This window comes from Pseudopipra pipra, chromosome 14, assembly GCF_036250125.1.
Source record: "Pseudopipra pipra isolate bDixPip1 chromosome 14, bDixPip1.hap1, whole genome shotgun sequence".
NCBI classification, from domain to species: domain Eukaryota; kingdom Metazoa; phylum Chordata; class Aves; order Passeriformes; family Pipridae; genus Pseudopipra; species Pseudopipra pipra.
Genome location: NC_087562.1, coordinates 8,396,835 through 8,416,590, shown reverse-complemented (window position 1 = coordinate 8,416,590; position 19,756 = coordinate 8,396,835). Strand labels below are relative to the sequence as shown.

The window sequence follows — 19,756 nt, the reverse complement described above, 5'->3', positions numbered from 1 at the left end:
GGGCCCTTCATTGAGGCACAGGGGCCGTGTGTTTACGGCTTGGCTTCTTCCCCCAGCCTTGGGGATGTGTTTTGGTATCCAGTTGCAGGAAAGGGTCCCTCCCCCCTCCTGGTTTTGTACACAAAGTGCTCTCTCACCGCTGGGGACACGGCTCTATAGGCAGAGAGCGAATTCCAGGCAGCTCTTGAAGCAAAATTGCCTCCTGAGATGGCTTCTGAAATGGGGGATACACCACTTTTATCCTTCTGTAGGCAAAGATTTTTAGGTGAAAACAGCTCTAATGGCCCTGTGCTTTCCTGAAATCTGTATAAATTTAAGGAACTTGGAGTTCAGTGTATTTCTCCTTTTTTGTTTTGTTCATAAAATGGAACATTTTTATATAACCACTCCAATTATTTCCTTTTTCTGTGGGGGAAAACCACTCCATGGAGTCCTGGAGAGGGAAAAGGAGATTAACTCTCACATGTTTCCAAACGACACCAGCACATTCTTTGTGTGTGCCCTACCAGGAACTCAATATTTGGCTTGATTAGCTTAAAAAGGGAAAACGTTGGCGTTTTTACAGGCTGGATTTCCTGGCGGATTCTGGGTTGGAGCAGTCTCAGATGGTTGTGGGGTGGTGGAAGGGGTTGGAAGGTGATGTGGAGCAAGGCGTACACCGAGTTCTGTGCCTCAGTGGGGAAACTCTGGGACAGTGTTTCCTTAGAGCACCAAACGACGCCCTGCTGGTGTGACCTGCTTTCTCTCTGTGGGAAGCACTTGGCAGTGCAGGATCAGGCTCAGGAGTGGTCTGTGCCCGCTGGGGCTCTGGGTGAGCTGCTCAGGGTCTGTCCCCAAAGCCGTGTCTGTGCTGCCCCAGGTGTGCCGGGTTTGTGGAGCTCAGCGGTTTCCAGGCTCCGGGTCTCTGCTTCCAGGAGAACTTGTCAGTCCCACGGGAGGTATCGGACCTGCCGAGGCACATCCAGCCCGGAGCAGGGCTTGCTGTGAGCCTGGGCGGGCAAGCTGGGGCCTGCGGCACCCCCAGGCTCAGCTGAGTCACAGCGAGGGCTGGTTTGTGAAACTCCTGCAAACTGAGCTGCCTGTGCAGAGAACAACACGCTGGGCCTGGAGCACGGAGAGCCCTCATTCCAAACTGTACTTGCCTTATTCCTGCTGTAAATAGTGGCTGAGAATCCCCGGCCATGTCAGCGCCGGCTGCTGCGGCTGCCTGGAAACTGGAGATGTTGCATTTCGTGTTCCACAATTGGTTCTGCTGTTCAGTTCTGCTTCTGCTTTTAGAAATGAACTCTTGTCTGTCTCTCCATTTCATAAAAAAACATGGCTCAGGGTGAATTTTTTTTTTTTTTTAATGGGCTGCTTTTTGTTTTTATGATGTTGCAACAGCATTTTCTCAGACTTAAACCTGCAGATTGTCCAGTTTGGGTTGGGTTTGGATGGGGGGAAGGAAACTAAAAAAAAAACAGAAAGCCCCAAAGCAAAACGCCTTTGTCTTAATTTCTTCCTTCGTGTGTGGTAGCCAACCTGGTAAGATTATTTTATTTTCTACTCAAGTTTTAGTGGACTAAGTCCCCCAAAATGCCCATGAACAAAGCGAAGCGTGTCGTGGTGTCGTGCCGCGTTCTTCCGCTGCTCAGCAGAGCAGACAAATGTATTTCTCTGGGGTCAGTGAGACTCGTCATGTTAATCAATACTGTACCAGCAGTGTTCCCTTTCCAGGGAACCAGATGGGCTACTTACAACTGGTGCTGATTATTTTAACTGTGTAATTGTAACATGGCTGCGTGATGACAGTGTTTCCTGCAGATACTTCAAAGGAAGGTTCCTGACGAGTGTGTCTTTACAGTGTTTAATCTGCCCTCTTTGTCTTTATGTTGTGGCTTTTGGACATGTGTTTGAAGTACTAAGAGTGTTTTTTTTCTTACCTCCTGCTTTTATATGCATTAAAAGGAAGCAATGCTGTGGAATGATGAAGCGTCTTCAGTGTGGGAATAAACCTGGGGTTTTAGAGGCTCCCATAGTGGTGTTTCACTGAGTTTTAGATCCAAGCGGTGACTAAGGCAAAAACTAGGAAGAGACTGAAGTGGCTGTGAGGAAATGGCAATATTTTTTTTTTTTTAAATAGTGCATGTGGCTTTGTTTTGGGGAAAATATGTTGTGTGGTGACTCGAGTCTTAACTGGGACAGACTAATTACTCGGTGAAGAAATCCTTCTCTGAGGGAAGGAAACACGCAGGGCCAGAGCTGGTTAATTACATTTTGTAAAATTATGGAGTGATGGCTTTCTTAGGAGGTCTGCACCTCTTCCTGCCCCTCTTCCTGCCCTGTACCTGAATTTCAGGCTCAGCAGTTGCCTTACAGATTGAAATTCCTCCTGGGTATTAAGATTTGATGGTGGTAGACCCAGAGCAAGTAGTGGCAGGTACTGCTGCTTTTCAGTACAGCAAAGCAAATAATACTGGAAAATATTTACATGGGGGTTGTTATTCTCCTCGTATTTCCTTGATGAGCTCTAGTAAAGGTGCTTGTGTGCTCCCTCCATCGCCAGGGAGAATTCCCTGCATTTAGGTTGTAAAAGGCTGCAGAGAGAAACTGGTGTCTCCATAGCAAAGATTCCAGGGTTTCGTGATCAGCTCACATATATTTTTACCCCCATCTAATTTAAACCAGTCTGCACGACACTCACAGGAATGATTTGTATGCAGCTTTTAAATATTTTCCTCCTTCCTGCGTGAGGGATTAGCAGCACGGAGCTGCTTTTTCGGAGGGTTCTCAGCCAAGTGTTACGTAATTTGTGTGCCACCGATGCACGGCCATAAAAAATACTCCCAGCAATGGTAAGGGAAAGCTTGTGTAGGCAATTATTTGAAATCACAAGCGTCCTAAGCAGGTTTGTGCAGCCTTAAAAGTCTGGGCAAAACGCTGCCTTTGGAATCCTGCTGCTAAGGGGGGTGGGAAGCTGTCAGTGCCCGTGCTCTGGAGGCTGGTTTTGAGCGTATTCCGCTCCAATTTTCAAGCTTTCCTGTGTGAGAACTGGTGTTTTCTGGTGGATTTTCTCATGCAACTGTTGGGTATTTAAAAATATTAATTTCTTTGAGTCTGGGTGGTGCTGCTTCAGCTGGGGCTGCTTGTAGGTGATGCCAATTTGTAATCTTTTACGAGGGGCTGAAAAAAAAAAAGGTAAAAAGAAGCTTAAATGCTAATAGGAGTGAAAAATCTGCTCGGCCTGGAGTGCGTGTAAAGGAAGCGGGTGCACGTTGGGCTGCAGAGTCTCCATCAGCTGAGCTGGGGGCTTTTAAAAATCTGCTCTAATTTTTATGCTGCATGTGGAATGGCTAATCCCATAAAAGCCTTGCACCTTTTGACAGATGAAACGCTGCTGTTCTTCACTTATTTGAGCAAAATATTTTTATAGATGGTATTAGCGCCGTGGCTCCGAGGGTAATGCAGCCCTTACATGAGGAAGATCTTGCTTTGATCTGACAGCTTTCAAGATCCATTTCCAATCATGGAGTTCCATTAACTCTGTTTGTAATGGCACCCTCAGACTTTTTTTTCTGTTTATGTGACTCTTTGGCATGTTAACATTGCTCTGTATTTGAGTTCTCTTTAATAAACTGAAGGAGTAATTGGGGTCAGGAAGGGAAATAATCATGTTAGAAGGTGCAGTTAATTATATCGGGTATTTTGGGCTCCATAATTCTTCCTCTTGATTCTAATGTTTTCTTTGAGTTGTAGGATGTAGTGAAATTATGAAATCACCAAAATAGGACAGTGGGGCAGGATGGTGCCTGAATGGTTCATTTTGGAAGTGTGAAGTGAATGTAGCTAGATGGCCATGAGGGTTGTTGGAGGTGTGGTTTCCCTGGTGAGTTGCCTTTTCCCTCTTCTGTGTGGTCCAGTGTCCATCCAACTGGCCCTGTGTCTATCCAGTGGGATTGTGTGGTCCTGTATCAGTCCAACAAGGTCGGTATGGTCTTATGTCTATCCAACATCATCTTTGTGGTCCTACACCTCTCCAACATGATCTGTATGGTCCTGTGTCAGTCCCAATGGGATCTGTGTGGTCCTGTGTCCATCCAGCATGATCCATGTGTTCCTGAGTCCCTTGGGAGCCCTGTGTCTCAGCAGCCCCCTGTGCAGGGGTTCAGGTGGGTGGTGGGTGCTGGCTCTCTGCATGAACAGCCTCCCCTCTCTCTCTGCTCCTCCTCCCTTCGGGCACTGCCGGCATCTCGACAGGCCTGGTTTTTCCTGCTTCTCTCAGTGTTGGTTGTGGGAAGGCGTGAGCTGCCAGAGAGCACTACTCCTGAACCCCCTCTATCCTCGGGTTAATTCTCATTTCTGGAGTTCACCATGTGAGTAAGTCATGCTGCTCGTGTCTGTGTAGCTGCTGTGAGCAGAGGCTGGAATTGCAGCCTGGGCAGGCTGAGGGATTGGGAGACACTTCCCCACCGTACTCGGCGAGGCGGGTGGTGGTGACGGGGAGGGAATTGGCTGCTGGAGCCAGGAGAAAGTGATGTTTTTTTCTAGGTCAGGGTTGAAGGCACTGTCAGGGCGGTGATGTGCAGCATATATTACTGTCTGCATTGTCCCTGCCATATGGATGTGTGCAGCACTGCCCTTGGCATTCAGGCATTGAATTATTTATCCTCTCCAAATCTGGAGGCAGCCTTTCTTCCCCTGCTCGAAGAAAACCAAACTTAGTCGATGAGTGTTTTTAAAATAAACCTTCCGCTGTGAATTACTGCAGTGGCAGGAGCAGGGTATTGATTGTATGTTGCGTTTGGATTCGGAAACCAAAGGTTACAACACTGGATATCTTGTGGAAACACTGAAATATTTATTTTGCTGTTAAGTGCAAGTGTGTCTGTGCTGGTGCTGGGTTTGCGTGTGACTGAAATACCATGTAATGAAATTCACGGACTTTGAGAATGGAAAGGGTAGAAAACTTTGTACTGGGTGTAAAAGCAGCTTTGTCTCAGCTGTGTGAGGGGACTAATGCTTTTCCAGGGAGAAGGCATCTCCTTTCCTCTTGTGCTGTGTTGGATTTGCTCTGAGAGCAATGTTAAGGTGGTCCTTGTTTGGGTGATGGGCTCCAGGTGCTCACTGAGGACGTGGGTGTGTGCAGGGTGTCACGAAAGGGTGGTTACAGGGTGGGGGAAGTCAGGGCAGGGAGGGGAAGCAAACGTTGGAGGAAGCTGGCTCTGTAATTTATTTTTAAGACACTGACAGCTTTGCAGGATAAAAAAGGTCTAGCATAATTTACCTTTAGAGCAGCATAAAGCTGCTAAAACTGTGTCACAGGCACGGGGAAGAATCAGAGAGAGAGAGAGTCGAGAAGGGAGATGTTACCCTCTAAAAAATTCACCATGATCTGGAGGCAGTGTGTCCCTGAAGGCTTTGCAGCCGGAGGCTGGAGAGCTGGGCTTGGAAATACAGTGCTGCCCTCAATATCTGGATGTGAAATGAAAGGATGTGTAATTAGGAACTGTGAAAATAGGCATTAAATAGCTTTAGAGGTGAATGGAAGCTTCATTATTAAGCACCAACTGCTTGACTGCAGTTCATGGTGCCTCTTCCTTTCGACTCAGGCACACATGAAAGTGCTCCCCGCCCCCAGCGCAGCCTTATCGGCTTATCTGGGCAGGAGTTCAGAGCCATAAAAACTATATCCTGCTTACACCTTCCAGCCGATCCTGTGACCTGCACTGTGTAAACAAGTTGTACCAGGAGCTCCAAATGACTGGTAAGTAGCTGGGTTTCTGCAGACTGGCGAGGTCCAGGAGCAGCCAAGATAAAGTTCCAAGAAGTTCTCCGTTGGGAATGGTCTCCTGATAGTTGCTACAGGGAGGAGGTGGCAGGGCTGAGATCCTGCTGACTGTGGCAGTGACCAGATCCCTTGGGAAGGAGTAATCTTTGGGATAGACTTTACACTCCGGGACTGGTGTTTTCCACGTTCTGCAGGAGGGTGGTTGCTGCAGATTGTGAAATGTCAGCGTTGTCGTAATGACAACACAGCTCTTGCTGCGCCGACTGGCGTCCTGCGATTGCGTCAGGCCTGGGGTGGACTGGAGATGTAAGCCTGCCTATAAATATATCCATATATCTTTGGATGGATGGATGGGATTAGCCATGGCAAAGCTGGAAAGAGATGTAGGTAATGCAGGGAAGGGATGTGTGAGTGGGGGGACACACAGACATCCTGCTCTTGGCTGTGCTCTGGGGGTTTAAATACCCCAGGGTGCTCTGGTTACAGTGTTTGGCTGCTGCTCACCCCAAGCTCCTTGGTTTCATCTTGCAGCTCAGCATAGGCAGATCCATTTATCTGAGCTGGACAGTGGGCTGTAATGAGCAAGTCTGGGGATTTTGTGTCTAGAACTTCACCTTTTGAGCAGTCCAAGGGTTGAATGCTCAGGTTTGAAGATGAAAATCTGTTCTCCTTGAATGTTTGGGTGGTTTCTTGTCCCACCAACTCAGAAGGACGTGGGGAACATGCTGGTTTTTGGAATTAGGCTCCCTGATAAGGGCTCTGTGTTCTCCAGCCTCCCTCCTTGCTGTGGCCTGTCCCGGCACGCATCGGGGTCCTGTGTGGTGGCTCTCCCGGGCTCTGAGCTGTTTGCTGTTTCCATTTTTCCAGCAGCCCAGAAGGTTTCTGGCTCTCTGACGGGGATCTGAGGTGCCTGTGTTACTCAGCTGCTCTGTTGTGGGTGACGGCAGTGAATTCAATTCCCTTCCCCTGTGATCAGTGCTGGCACTGGGGTGTTAAACTGGTTCTGTGGTGAGAGCTGAATTCCTTTGAGTTATCCTTCATCCAGGGGGGAAGGGATCAGACGAGGAGGCAACTCTGTGGCTCTTTCCTGGTGTGCTGAGTGTGCTCCTTGGTTAGGGAGCTCGAGGTTGTAGTCTTAAGCACTGGATTTAATTTCCTTCTGCAGCGTGCTCTGTCTGTAAGCTTCCCCTGCTTCACCCACCAGGATGTTTCCTCTCCCTCCTGGCCATCCCTCCCCCTTCCCAGGAACCTCATCTGATGGAGATTCTGCACTTGCCTTGGTCGTCCTCATGCAGGATTCTTGTCTCTAATTTTAGCCTGTCTGCCTTTTGATGTTCCTTCCCGTCTGTTCCTGCCTTTCTCCTTCTCTTTGAGATCATCCTGCGTCTTCCTCTCCTTCTAGAGAGCTGGGCCTTCTTTTTCCATGGAGGCAGGGAAATACTTGGGAAAGGAGCGAAGCTGTGTTGAAGTGAAGGATCCATGGGCATGGGTATTGCTGGCAGGGATGTTAGGGATGCTGTGCTGTGCCGTGCGCTTACAGGGAGCAGCTCCTTCCCTCTCCTGCATCTCCCTCGCCATTTAACTGTTCCTGCTTGGATCTGCTCTTGGAATCTCTCCTGTATTATGGATTCATCCTGTATTTGTTTGACAGAGCTCTTCTATGAGGTTACCAGTAGTGCTGCCCAGCAGCCTGGTGTCCCTGGATCTCCTGCCCTTTTCCCTGCAGGAAAGCTGCAGGAGGCCTGGTTTTCCTGAGAATCTGACTCCATGTTAGTGTGCATTTGCTTATGTTTATAGGGAAAATTACTTCTCTGATGTGGAGGCATTTGACACAGTCAGGCAGTTCCCTGCAATGGGATAGGGAGCCCATCAGGGAGCACAGGGAAATCCGACCCTGGAGCCTGGGTGTCCGGGAAGGCCTCTCGGCCTGGTGGGATTCACCTGCTCAGAGCCTTGTGAGCGCAGTGTGTGGAGCATAATCTGATTTGTGCCTGGAATATAAATCCTGGCTGTTGCAGACGTGCAGCCTGGGGTTTTACAAGTTCTTTTGTGAAAACAACATTCAGCCCCTCCACCGCTGCAGCGAGGAGCTTCCCTGGAAACCCAATCCCAGCAATTAGCGAGGTTTGCAGAGGATCCTAGCAACTGCTGCTGGGCTTTGAATGGCAGGGTTTAGTTCTGTTTATTAGTCTGATGTTTGTTGCTGTTTTCTGTACCTTGTATGGAGGTACATAAATTAAACCACAAGAAGTTCCACCTCAACATGAAGAAGAACTTCTTTCCATGAAGGGTGGCAGAGCTCTGGAACAGAGGGTGTGGAGTCTTTCTCCCTGGAGATATTCCAAACCCACCCAGACACATTCCTGTGTCACCTACTCCAGGTCACCCTGCCTTGTCAGGGGGTTTGGACTGGGTGATCTCCAGAGGTCCCTTCCAACCCTATTTGGTGATATCCTTCCTCCACATCCTATGGAGGGAAAGGTGGAAGGAGCCATGGATCAGTGACTAAATGAGCTGGAGTGATAATGGGAATGCTGCTGTGGGCTCAGGGAAAGTGGAGCACGGCTGGAATATATTGGGTGGTGTGTGACTCTGCTGTTTGTGGGTAACCTGAGCTCACCTGTGAGGAGTTTTGTTACCCAGATACTCCCTGACCTGACTTGCTTTTGTCAACAGTGGCTGGGGATGATTCGGGAGCGATGCTTTCCACGAGGCTGGTTATGTAAAACCTTAATGCGCCGCCTTGTTCCAGCTCAGCTTTACAACGTGCGCGGGGCTCCGAGTGGAACTTCAAAGGAGGGAGTTTGCTTTATGGTTGAACCTATGAGCAGTTTTATGTGCAGGGTGGAGTGAACTCGTGGAGAAGATTGCAGTTTTCCCACTGTCATAAAAAGTTACGATCCTCCTGATCCGAGCATTGTTCCGTAGGCGGAGGCAGGAGGCAGATGCAGAGGTCAGTGGGAGCGTGCACGGAGAGGGCTCAGATGTGCCAGCGCAGTGAATGCCCTTCTCTGTGCTCCCAGCTCTCCCAAACAGCTTCAAAAAGTGCCTTGTGCTCTTTCTGGGGCTTCCTAAGAAACCTGCACCTGTGTTACTCGTGGAACAGGCAGAGCATTTCCATGGGAAAGGAACTTGGCAGGGCAGCCGTGGAAGGCAGCTGAGGGGGGGCTGTTTTCCAGGGCAGTATTTTAAACTCTTCTTAAAACGTGGCGCTTCAGTGGCAGAGACTGTAAGTCACTTTATAACCTTTCTTTCTTTGGGCTTTTCTTTGGGGTATGAGCCAAGGGAGTTAAAAAAATAACCGAGTGACTGCATCTTGATGAGTCTCATTCCAATTAACTTCCCTCATGCTCCCTAAAATGTTCAAAAACTGAGATATATTCCCTAAAAAAAGGCTGTTCAGGCAAAGCGATGACAGTGGGAGAGTAGGATCACCTTGTACAGCCTTAATTGTGGCCTTTTCTGAAACCATTTCAGTGACCTGTGGAGGGGTATAAAGTTCTCCTAGCTGTGGAGTCACCACTCCAAATTCTGAAGTATAAAACCCTTCCCAGTTTTCAGTGAGTTATAACTGATTAAAATAAGTCACTATTCCAGTTTCAATCAGATCTCTATAAACTTAACCCCTCCTTTAAACCATTTTCTGCTGAGATAGGGAGGTATAAATGTGCCCTTTGTTTGCATATAGGAAAATCAAAGGGTCACAACATTCAAAAAGTGCATTTGAGATCTTCTGAAAAACTGTTCCTTAAAGAAATTTTTTTTTATAGAAATGGGCACATACCTTGGGTAGGGTGGGTTGTATCCCATTCTCTCATCTTGAAGAATTTTATTCTGAATACATTAAAACTTGTGGGGGGGGAAAGACTCTGATCCCTCTCTTTGGATGACCCATTAGCTGCTCCAGCTGCCTTTTATTTATTTTTGTAGACACATGTGTGAATGTAAACATTTTATCTGGAATGGCCTCGCAAATGTTCCCGCATTAACATATATTGTCATGGAGAATAATTTTCATTTAACTGTAATTTGCTTTATATTTTCCTGCCTGGTTGCCATGGAAACGCAGACGGATGTGGCAAGGACTCCTCACAGGAGCCAGGTTATGGATTGCCTCTCTAATGGACCTCTGTTAATCATGCTGCAGCTTCCACCGGAGGAACCAGGGCTGTTTGCAGGAGACACTTCATTTAGATAAACCGTGAGATGCCCGTGGTACCTCAGCTTAATATCCAGACTTATCAAGGGTGCTTTTTCCTTCTGCAGAAGTTTTGTCATAAGAACTATGTCCTGTGATTGTGGAATTGAGATATATTTAAATTTAATGGCAGTTAGACTTGATTTTCAATTTTCATTTCATTTGCTGGAATAGCTTAACTGGTAACGCTCTTTCCTTGGCTCAGTTTAAGATCTGAAACGTTTGAAACAGAGCAGTGAAACATTTGTTATCCTTATCCTTGTGCAAGAAGTTGACTTGCTTTTCATAGTAATGTGTCTGTGCTTTTGCGTTTGCTTTTGGCTGCCAGCAGGTGGAAAGGGGGTGAAGATGGATTTTATTACATTTGTTGTCTGTGGATTTTGGGTCTGTTTTGCACCTTCTGTTTTTGACTGCCTTGTCCAAGGCTGGTGTTCTGAGCTGAGCCCAACACAACTTGTCCAGAGAAGAGAACGGAGCTGGGGAAGGGTCTGGAGCACTGGGAGCGGCTGAGGGAGCTGTGGGGGCTCAGCCTGGGGAAAAGGAGGCTCAGGGGGGACCTTCTCGCTCTCTCCACCTCCCTCCCAGCCGCAGCCAAGTGATGAGACATCTCCGGAATCGCTGCACCACGGTGATGACTCCTTCTACCCTGGGTCTCTGATGGCAGCGGTGGTTCTGGAGCAGCAGCAGCCACTGGCCTGGCCTTAATTGCAGAGGGATCCCAGGGCAGGAGATGCCTCCCTTGCAAGGGCAGGGCAGCAGTGGCATGTCTGGCAGAGATGCTGTGTTCCTGGTGACTGTCCCATCGAGGTGGCCCAGAAGGCCAGTGGCACCGGGCCTGTACTAGCCACAATGTGGCCACAGGTCCAGGGCATTAGACCTGTGGCCACATTGGCCAGTGGATTCTGTGATCTCCAGGATTATCAGTGCTCAGATTCCTGACATTTTAGGATGCACTGAGAATGATCTCTGCCTTTGTCCATGTCCACTAGCTTGTTGAATCCTTGGAAGGAGCTGCCTTCCAGCTACTGAGATAAGAATCACGGTGGCATTGGTTCAAACTGAACTCACCAATTAGCAAATGATTCATTCTTGCTTTGGGGATGAGCTCAAGGAGAGAAAACCAACCACCCAGGATTCTCTGCTCTGTGTATTTTCATGGCAGAAACCTCACCTCAAATTGTATAAAGCATGAATTTCGTTTGTCTCCTGAATGAGAACCGTCAAAATGAATTTTTAGCTGGGTTTTAGATTGTTTTTTGGCCCTGTCTTTGCTGCTGGTTGTGGTCAGATGCCCATGGCCGGTTATGTAAGGCCAGATTACTCCAGCACGTGGATGCTTCCCCATGCATATGGTCTCACAGTTATTTCTTGGTGCTTTACAGAAGGAATTGGGTAACATTTTGTTCTGTAATGCAGGATGAAGAAACCCAGCATGTCTTTCTGTAATGGCGTATAAACAAGTAGTGTAACATCCTATTTAAGGCATTCGGAGGAGGAAGGGCTTGGGAGGGGAGGCAGGGCTGAAGCAAAGCTTGATTTTCCTTAGACCTACACACCAGATTTGAGTAATTTTGCCTTCCGTGAACACTGTATTAGAAATGAGCTGGTTTTGAGGTGTATAAGCTTAGTTCTGTGTGTGCTGTGGGTATGGAGGAACCCTATTCACCTCTGACCCACTCTGTATGTCTTTCACTGGGTGATGTTGGTGCCCTTTTGCTATTCATAAGGGGCAAATGTACTTCACAACAGCTAATTTTAATAAAAGTCTGAAAAATTGCTAGGTTCTGCTCAGGAGTTTTGGGTCATGTATGGACTTTGGGTCTTGTATAGACTTTTTGCATTTTTCCTCCATTATTTTTATTTTTCCTCTTTTTTTCTACCTGTTATTCCATAAATGCTCCAGATTGAGCATTTGTGTTGCTCAGTGACATGTTTGGGATACCCAAATTCACCTCTGCAGAGGGGTAGGTGATGCCTTCTGTGTTCTGGCAGTGCCGTCTCTAAACTCTAAAGATGGGACTCTTAAAGATCTAAACTAAGGATGAGACAGTCAGAATTCCTGGCAATTTGTGAAATTACAAACACTTTCTGTAGTTCATAGGTTTATATGCATTTTATTTTGTTTTTGCTTAACTTCAACTACCTGAAAACCAAGTGTTTGTAACCAAATGCTTTATAATCTGAAGACATTTTATGTGAGAGTTGTTAAAATATGGAATAGCATGAGAAAATATTAGGAAGCAATTTTTGGAGCTGAAGTTGAGTTGGTATTTCCAGTATCACAGGGACAGCATTGTGTGGGAATGAAGGCAGAGGTGCCTGATATGGTTCAAGTCCTTCCAACCCAAACCATTCCATGATTCCATGCTATTTTTAGGGTTCACTTATTTGCATTTGGGTTCAGATGGCAGCTTGTGCTTTACTTTATCAGAAGTCATAGAAAAGTGTTAATTGCAGATAAAGCATTATAAAGCCAAACTGTCATTTTCATGACCCCTGGGTTGACTTTGAGCCACTCTACATGCCATGTCCTGCCGTGAACACAGCGTTGAATTTGACTCCATTAATTGTTGGGGAAATGTGGGAAGAAAGAGCACTTCTAACATGTGGCTGTTCCCAAAAAATGGTGCAAATCAAGATGAGCTATGGGGCTCTGGAGCGTTCAGAGGAGCTGCCTTGTCATAGGAAGAGGGATTTCTTCAGGGAGTGGGTGAATTGTTTCCTTCTGCTCAGAGCAGCCTCTTAATGAGCTGCCCTCTCCAGGGTGCAGAGAGATGGCCAACTCCAGCCTGGGAGGCTTCCACCACATCACTGCCTTTGGATGGCTCGATCTAAAAATACATCCCTGCTGCACAGTGGATTTGAGGCACGTTAATCTGTTCCCTTTAGGAAGGAGACTTGTACTCGATGAACTACTGTGGAAACTGTATTTTTGCTGTGCAGTGTTACCAGTTTTCTTCTTCCAGCAGCAAAATGTCGTGGAAATCATTGTTCTGCTTGGAATTCCCTCTCTGACAACAATAGCAGCAATGGGGTGGGGTGGTTTGGAATTGTTTAATGAGGAAAAGTTTTGGAGGAGCGAGCTCTCCCAGGCTGCACAGGCTCCACCACGTGATTTCTCTTTGCCATTCCGTCTCCTGCAGGAGCGGCCGCGTTCCCACTGCTGGGATAGTTCTGACCACTCCTAGCTCTTCTGGCACAGCTGTGTAAGGACACTGGGATTTGAGTTGGATTTTGGTTCGTTTGGTTGTAATTTAGCATGTTTTCCTGGGATGAGGAGGAATGGGAGCCTGCCAGGATAACACCTCAGAGCAGTCCTGGAGTTATTGCTACCTCTGAGTGCAATGACTCATCCCGAAGCAGACAGCTCGTGCCCTCGATCCTCACTGGAGCTCCAGACACGTTCCCATGATGTGCTGCAGTGTTTCTGGCTGCAGGCTCAGCTGTGACGCCGCTGTTTATTGTCAGCCTTTGTTTCCAGGTAACTTTGGGGAATGTTTTAGGGCAGCAGCAGGGCCAGTTCAGACACAGCGTTGTGGGCTGGAGGTGCATTTGCTGCCTGGTGTTGAACAACTCGGTAGCTGATGCTCTCCAGCGAGTTACAACTTGACTTGCTGCTGTTTGTGCCAGTGGGAAGCTGCAGTGGGGCGTTTGAGGTCTGGGATCCACAATGACTTGCAGCAGGGGTTGCGTAAGTGTGTGGAGCTCTCCGGTCCCGGCACTTTGTTTTCTGTGTGTTCCAGGAGACGCAGCTTTTGCCTCTCCAGCTATTTAAGATTCAGAGTGTATTTTCCTCCTTTGATGTTTGGCATACCTTGACAGGCTGAGGGAGCTGGGCTTGTTCAGCCTGGAGAAGAGAAGGTTCTGGGCAGACCTTAGAGCCCCTTCCAGTGACTAAAGAGGCTCAAAGAGAGCTGGAGAGGGACTTTGGACAAGAGCCTGGAGGGACAAGACATGGTGGGATGGCTTTAAACAAAAAGAAGGGGAGATTCATATTAGATATTAGGAGGAAATTCTTCCCTGTGAGGGTGGTGAGGCCCTGGCACACGTTGCCCAGAGAAGCTGTGGCTGCCCCATCCCTGGAAGTGTTCCAGGCCAGGCTGGATGGGGCTTGGAGCGACCTGGTCAAGTGGAAGGTGTCCCTGCCCATGGCAAGGGGTGGAACAAGATGAGCTTTGAGGTCCCTTCCAACCCAACCCATTCCATGATGTTGACACTGGAGCTCACTTGCTGTGTCTGTTGGACTTTTACCTGCTCCACCAGTCCCTGTTTTCCCAGGACCTGCTGCTCATCAGCACAGACTCAGTCACAAGCTGCTCAGACAACCTCAACCATTTGTAAGGAAACTGTCTTTAAAATATGGATGGCATTAGAGGGACTCAGGCTTAAAATTAGAAACTGTTTATGATGCACAGTTGTAGTTGTTTACCTTGAACCATAATTATCTTATTTCCTGAGTTAAAAACGTCACGTCAGCGTGCTGGAGCAAGATTTGATGACAAAGGCATTGTTTTTAGCCACCAGCAGAGCAAAGAACACTTGAAATGTGTGTCTAAATATGATTTTATAACCTAAAGTATAGCACACTCAGGATTTTAAGTTGGCTCTGGAGGTTGCGTGGGCTTATGGGTCGGCCATTTGGCCGGGGATCAAGGGACTGGGTTTAATCCTGACTCTGTCCTTTTGTCCTCTGAGCGCTTTCCTTGCCACCCTCTGTGCTGTTTGTTTGGACGGCCCGTGTTGGAAGGGAGGGATGTGCCCTTTCTCCGGGTGTTTGTGGATTTTCCTGGGGTGCGGTTTCGTGGCACAGCCGGAGCGGGGTTGCGCTGCTGGGGGTGGTGAGGCTCCCCCACCCTTCCAGCCGGGGGGCAGGAGCCAATCCAGCCCCTTTGGAGCCGGGAGAGCAGTGGGAAGAGGAAGATGAGGACGTTTTCTGCTGGTCTGGCAGGTTCAGCTGATTTATGGACAAGCTCTGGAGTGGCCCAAGGGAGAAGCTGGGATCCAGCAGCTGAGCAGGGCCAGAGCCTTCCCTCTTTGGGAACCCACATCCCTCGAGCCCCTCTGAAGGGCTGGGGCACTTTTGCTAGCACAGACACATTCTAGTTCCTTATTTTATTATTATGTTTCCTTATTTTATTATTCAGCAATGCTCTCTGAGCCCATGTGGTTGAGGTGGCCTGTGCCCTCCTCACACCCTTTTCCAGATTGGATTTCTATACCTGAGCTAAGCAGCAGCAGCTCTTTCTCACCTGGACCTGGTGCTGCCAGGGTGCTCCTTTCTCAGGAGAATGGAAAGTGGGAGGGGAGCAGCTTCTTTAGTGATGACAACTGCTACTTAAACCTGTTCAGGGCATAGAATAGAAGGGGAAAAAAAATATCAGTTGAAGCTTTAGGTGCTTTCAATGTATGTGGGATTTTTAAGGAATCTTTTTATTCTGACCTCAACTTGCCAGGCCCCAGACAATAGGGGAGGGATGCCATGTGGAAATCAAGGAGGTGCCTCCTTTCAGCTCTTTCCTTGCTGTGTAATTTGAGGTGGTTGTAAGGCACTTGTAAGTCGGGAACTGAAGACTTGAGCACATTCTACAATTACATTTTTCGTGTTGCTTTCTGGGGACCTCCTGGATTGTCTTGGATTGTGACAGGGAATGGTGTCTGATCCTTATATGTACCTGGGTGTGGGCTCTGAGTGACACCTGCGTATTCCTAAAAAACCTATGTCTAGGGTGTTGAAGTGTCTGATTGTAATGTTTGTGTGGCCACACATTTTTCTTGGCTGGGGAGGTTTTATTCCACTATTCAGACTCCAACCAGAATCCACTCTGTGGATAAGTTTGCTGTGTTTTTCCTCTTTGAGGGAGGCTGTGTCTGTTCTTGAAGGCTGAGCAGTGACTTCCTTGACTCCTCCTTGGCTAATTAGTGTGCTTTAAAATGGGATGTTTGCATCCTTTTCACCAATCAGCATTCAGAGAGGAAAGGAAATAGTTCAGGTATTAATAGTAACCTGTATCCAATTTGCCACCAAATTGCACGGATGCAAATCTCTGGAACTGCAGAGGTGACAGATGTGTTTGTCACTCTTCTGAAAAATGGTCTGTATTTTCTCAATGTGTTAAAATTGAGCATGGAGGAAGAAATGCAGATTCATATTTTAAATAAAGGGGAGCTTGTCCTGGACCAGTAGCATCGTTTACCCTCCTCCTTCCCTTAGGAGAATGTACAGAGGGAATTGAGTCGAATTTTATGGTGAAGTCACGGGAAGAGGTTCACTCTGGAGACAGGAAGGATGTGTTTGTCCCACCTCAGACTTGTATTTAGGAGGAATGGAAAGGAGAAGGTACGTGGACTGTGACGGCAACTATGACCGCAGTTTAAATTATGGCTCTAATTCCAGAAACATCCTTCTTGCCTTTATTGGGTTGGTGAAGGCCAACATCTTGGAGCTCAATCCCCATCCCTGGAACTGTTCAAGGCTGGGTTGGACAGAGCTTGAAGCAACCTGGTCTAGTGGAAGGTGTGCCTGCCCATGGCAGGGGGTGGAACTGGATGAGCTTTAAGGTCCCTTCCAACCCAAACCATTCCATGATTCTCTGATTAATTAGGACAAATTGGAGCTTCAGGATTTTCTAGCCTGGCAAAAGGGCACAGTAGGGTTTTTGAGCTCTCAGAGATGGGCACTAGTTGTGTCTGTGTTCTGAACTCACCTCTGAGTGTCCCCTTTGGTGGGTCAGTTTGTGCTTCACCCTGCATCTTTCAGAGCTCAAATGGGAGAAATTCCCCTGGGTCACGGGGGTTATTTGAAGTGCAGACAGGTATTGGGCAAACCTAAGCTGGAAACCTGGCACCTCCATTTGTTTGCTGGCTGAATCCTAGCAATTCTTCTACAGGTACCTATGGGCAGGAGTTGAGTAATCTCCAGGCAGGTTTTTGCTGAAAACTTATATTCTGTAGCTATTGAATATATGTATTTTCTAATACTTGATTAATTTTAGTTTTCCCATAAACCTTTCTAATTGTCAGCATCTGGGAATCTTACTGCTCATGCTGTTGACTTCATTTGCTTTATTTCTCACTAGTTTTCCTTTATTCTTTCTTGGTTTTATGCCCAGGAAGAGCATTTGTTGTCTGATCCTTCTACCTTTTACTTGAACTTAGTGTGTACTGGTTTCTGTGTGGACCTGGAAGTCTTTTCCTGGATAATATTTGATTTTCAACTGTTATGCCCTGAATTTTACATGTCTGTGTATGCTGCAGTACATAAGCTTTGTTATTCACGCTGTCTTTGTGTCTGACTGAAATAATTGGGGATATTTACTACTTCTCTGGTGGGGCTCAGCAAATTTTCAGGATACAGAGGTCACATTTTGTTCTTGTTTTTGTGTGAACTAAACCTGATCATGGATCAGTTCTGCTTGGAATATCCACACCACTGTGCATCCTCTCTGTTTTCCAAATGGCTTAGGAATTAAGAGCTTACGCTACACTAAAATAAACAGCTTGAGGGTTCTGTAGATGATGATGAAGTTTCTGGCTGGCTGGTGAACCAGTTCAGGTGGTTTGAGAGCAGATCTGCTGCTGCTGGTCTGTGCTGAGGGGTTTTTTGAGAGCATGTTCTCACGAGTTAATGTGGATCTTCATTTTCCTGTGTCCCAGTAGTAATGATGTGTTCTCCCAAAGCCAGACAGAGCATCTTTGCTTTGCACGTGCAGGTCACGTAATAAAGAAAGGAGCCTGATGATGCACCTTTTTGGAAGAGATTCAGCCAGGCTGGAAGGACCTAGCAGTCTTAGGGAATTACATTTCATACTGGAGCTCTGAAAATGAAAAATTGCAAGGTCTGGGAGATTATTTGGAGCATTGGAGCTGACAGACAGGGGTGCCTGTAGATCCCTGGGCTGCTGAAGGGGTGGTGGACAATTATTTTTGGGTGTTTCGACCTTTTTCTTACTTCTATTTGTGACAGAGAGGCCACTTGATGGAAGTTATTGCTTTTGTTAGGCAGGTGCTGCTTGTGTAGTTAAGACTTCTTTATCCATTTGCTGATGGATTTCAGGAAGAATTTCCTCATGGAGAGAGAGGGCTGTCAGGCATTGGAAGGGGCTGCCCAGGGAGGTGGTGGAGTCCCCATCCCTGGAGGTGTCCATGGAACGCCTGGATGTGGCAGTTAGTGTTCTGGGCTGGGTGACAAAGTGGAGATCAGTCACAGCTTGGACTGGATTGTCTTGGAGGGCTTTTTCAACCTTAATGATTCTGGGATAACAGTGCACAGTCTTTAAGGCATTTACCATTATTAAAACAAGAGGAGGGTTTTTTTTAGCTTGGGCAGACTAAATCATGGCAAACAGCGTCCTCAGCCCTGGTCTTGTCGGTGGTTGCTGGTGCAGCCTTGAGCTGCAGCCCAAGGCTGCTCAGAGCAGTCCCAGAAGCTCTGTTTTGACTTAGGACTTTCCACTCCTCGGAGAAGCCACAGAAGGGTGGTCAGAGTGAAGGAGGAGAAGAGGGAACGTGCTCCTGTGTTTCCAGCACTCCTGATTGTGTGTACAGAATTGAAAAGTCTGGTTCAGTGGAAGCTATTGGGGCTTGTTTGGCTACTGTGTCACATCACGCCAAGATTCTCCAAGTTCCTGCAGGGTTTTGGAGCTGGGGCTCTTCTGACAGCCCCAGGTTTTTACTCTGCCAAGTACCTTTCAGGCTGCTTCTGTGGATCTTTCTAGGAGAAACAATAGGTAGTTTTAGAGGTTGATGATTCTAAGATATCCTGTGTCATGGTAGCAAACTTTAAATATCTGGTATGAAGAGACCAGATAACCAGTAGTGATGTTGGTATGTCCAGCAATTCAGAGTTCACTGCTCAGCTGCATCTTGTGTGCTTACAAGGGATAAACTCTGTGAAATGTTCAGCTTCTGCTGATAATTAGTTTTTTGGCTTAATGAAATTCAAACATTTATGATATAAAAGGGTTTAACTGCCTTTTTTTTTTTTGCACAGATCTTGAGGAATATGTGAAACATGTTAAAAATACTTATTGTGGTGAGGCCCTGGCACAGGTTGCCCAGAGGAGCAGTGGCTGCCCCATCCCTGCGAGTTGGGTGGGGCTTGGAGGTGTCCCTGCCCATGGCAGGGACTGGAATGAGATGAGCTTTGAGGCCCTTCCAACCGAAACCATTCTGGGATTCTGTGATTTGTCATCACAGATCCTGACCTCTCTTAGTTCACTGGAGGTCTCCAGGCAGCTTGGTCATTCCTGAATTTAGGCTTCTGTCAACCCCCAGTTCCTTGTAGTCTGTGTTGTCCATGTGAGACTTTCAGTTAAAACACTGAAGGATCAATTTAGTTCCACAGGAATCACATCTTCTTTCATGCTTGTTACAATGGGAGAAATTGACCCTTGGACTTTTCACCCACACCAGTGTCTTGATCTGTGTTTTTGAGGACAGTACCAGGTTATTTTGTATTTTTTATCAAGTGGCACAGATGACAGGAGCTTTAAAAACTGTAGATCTCAGCATACCTATTATTTTCAGGGCAAAATAAAGGAACTTTAAGACTGAGAATATATCACCTACTTCAGTTATGAAAGCCATCAAATTAAATTTTATTTGATGGTGCAATTTTGTCACATTCAAACACTGAGAGGTTTTCTTGAGGACTAGTGGAATTCTCTCTGTGCTTTGGCTTTTCACTTGAGTAATTGGCGCTGTTTGAGCATAGTTGGGATGTGATTGCTGTGGAAATATTTGGAAACTATAGTGAAAGGCAGCTCCTGGAGCTTACCCTATTGCTGGGAATC

At 47.1% G+C, this 19,756-nt stretch overlaps 1 protein-coding gene across 2 annotated transcripts in view; it reads left to right on the top strand.

The window, feature by feature from the left end:
- ANKRD11 (ankyrin repeat domain containing 11) overlaps positions 1 to 19,756 on the top strand; it is a 137,330-nt gene that overhangs the window by 1,252 nt on the left and 116,322 nt on the right. The window contains exon 1 of one of the 2 annotated variants that reach the window (XM_064671061.1): positions 4,334 to 4,352. The exons of the other annotated variant lie outside the window; for it this stretch is intronic. The gene's annotated coding sequence lies outside the window, so the exon portion shown is untranslated. Of the gene's footprint in view, positions 1 to 4,333; positions 4,353 to 19,756 lie in introns of those variants that run through there. 2 annotated transcript variants of the gene reach the window in all.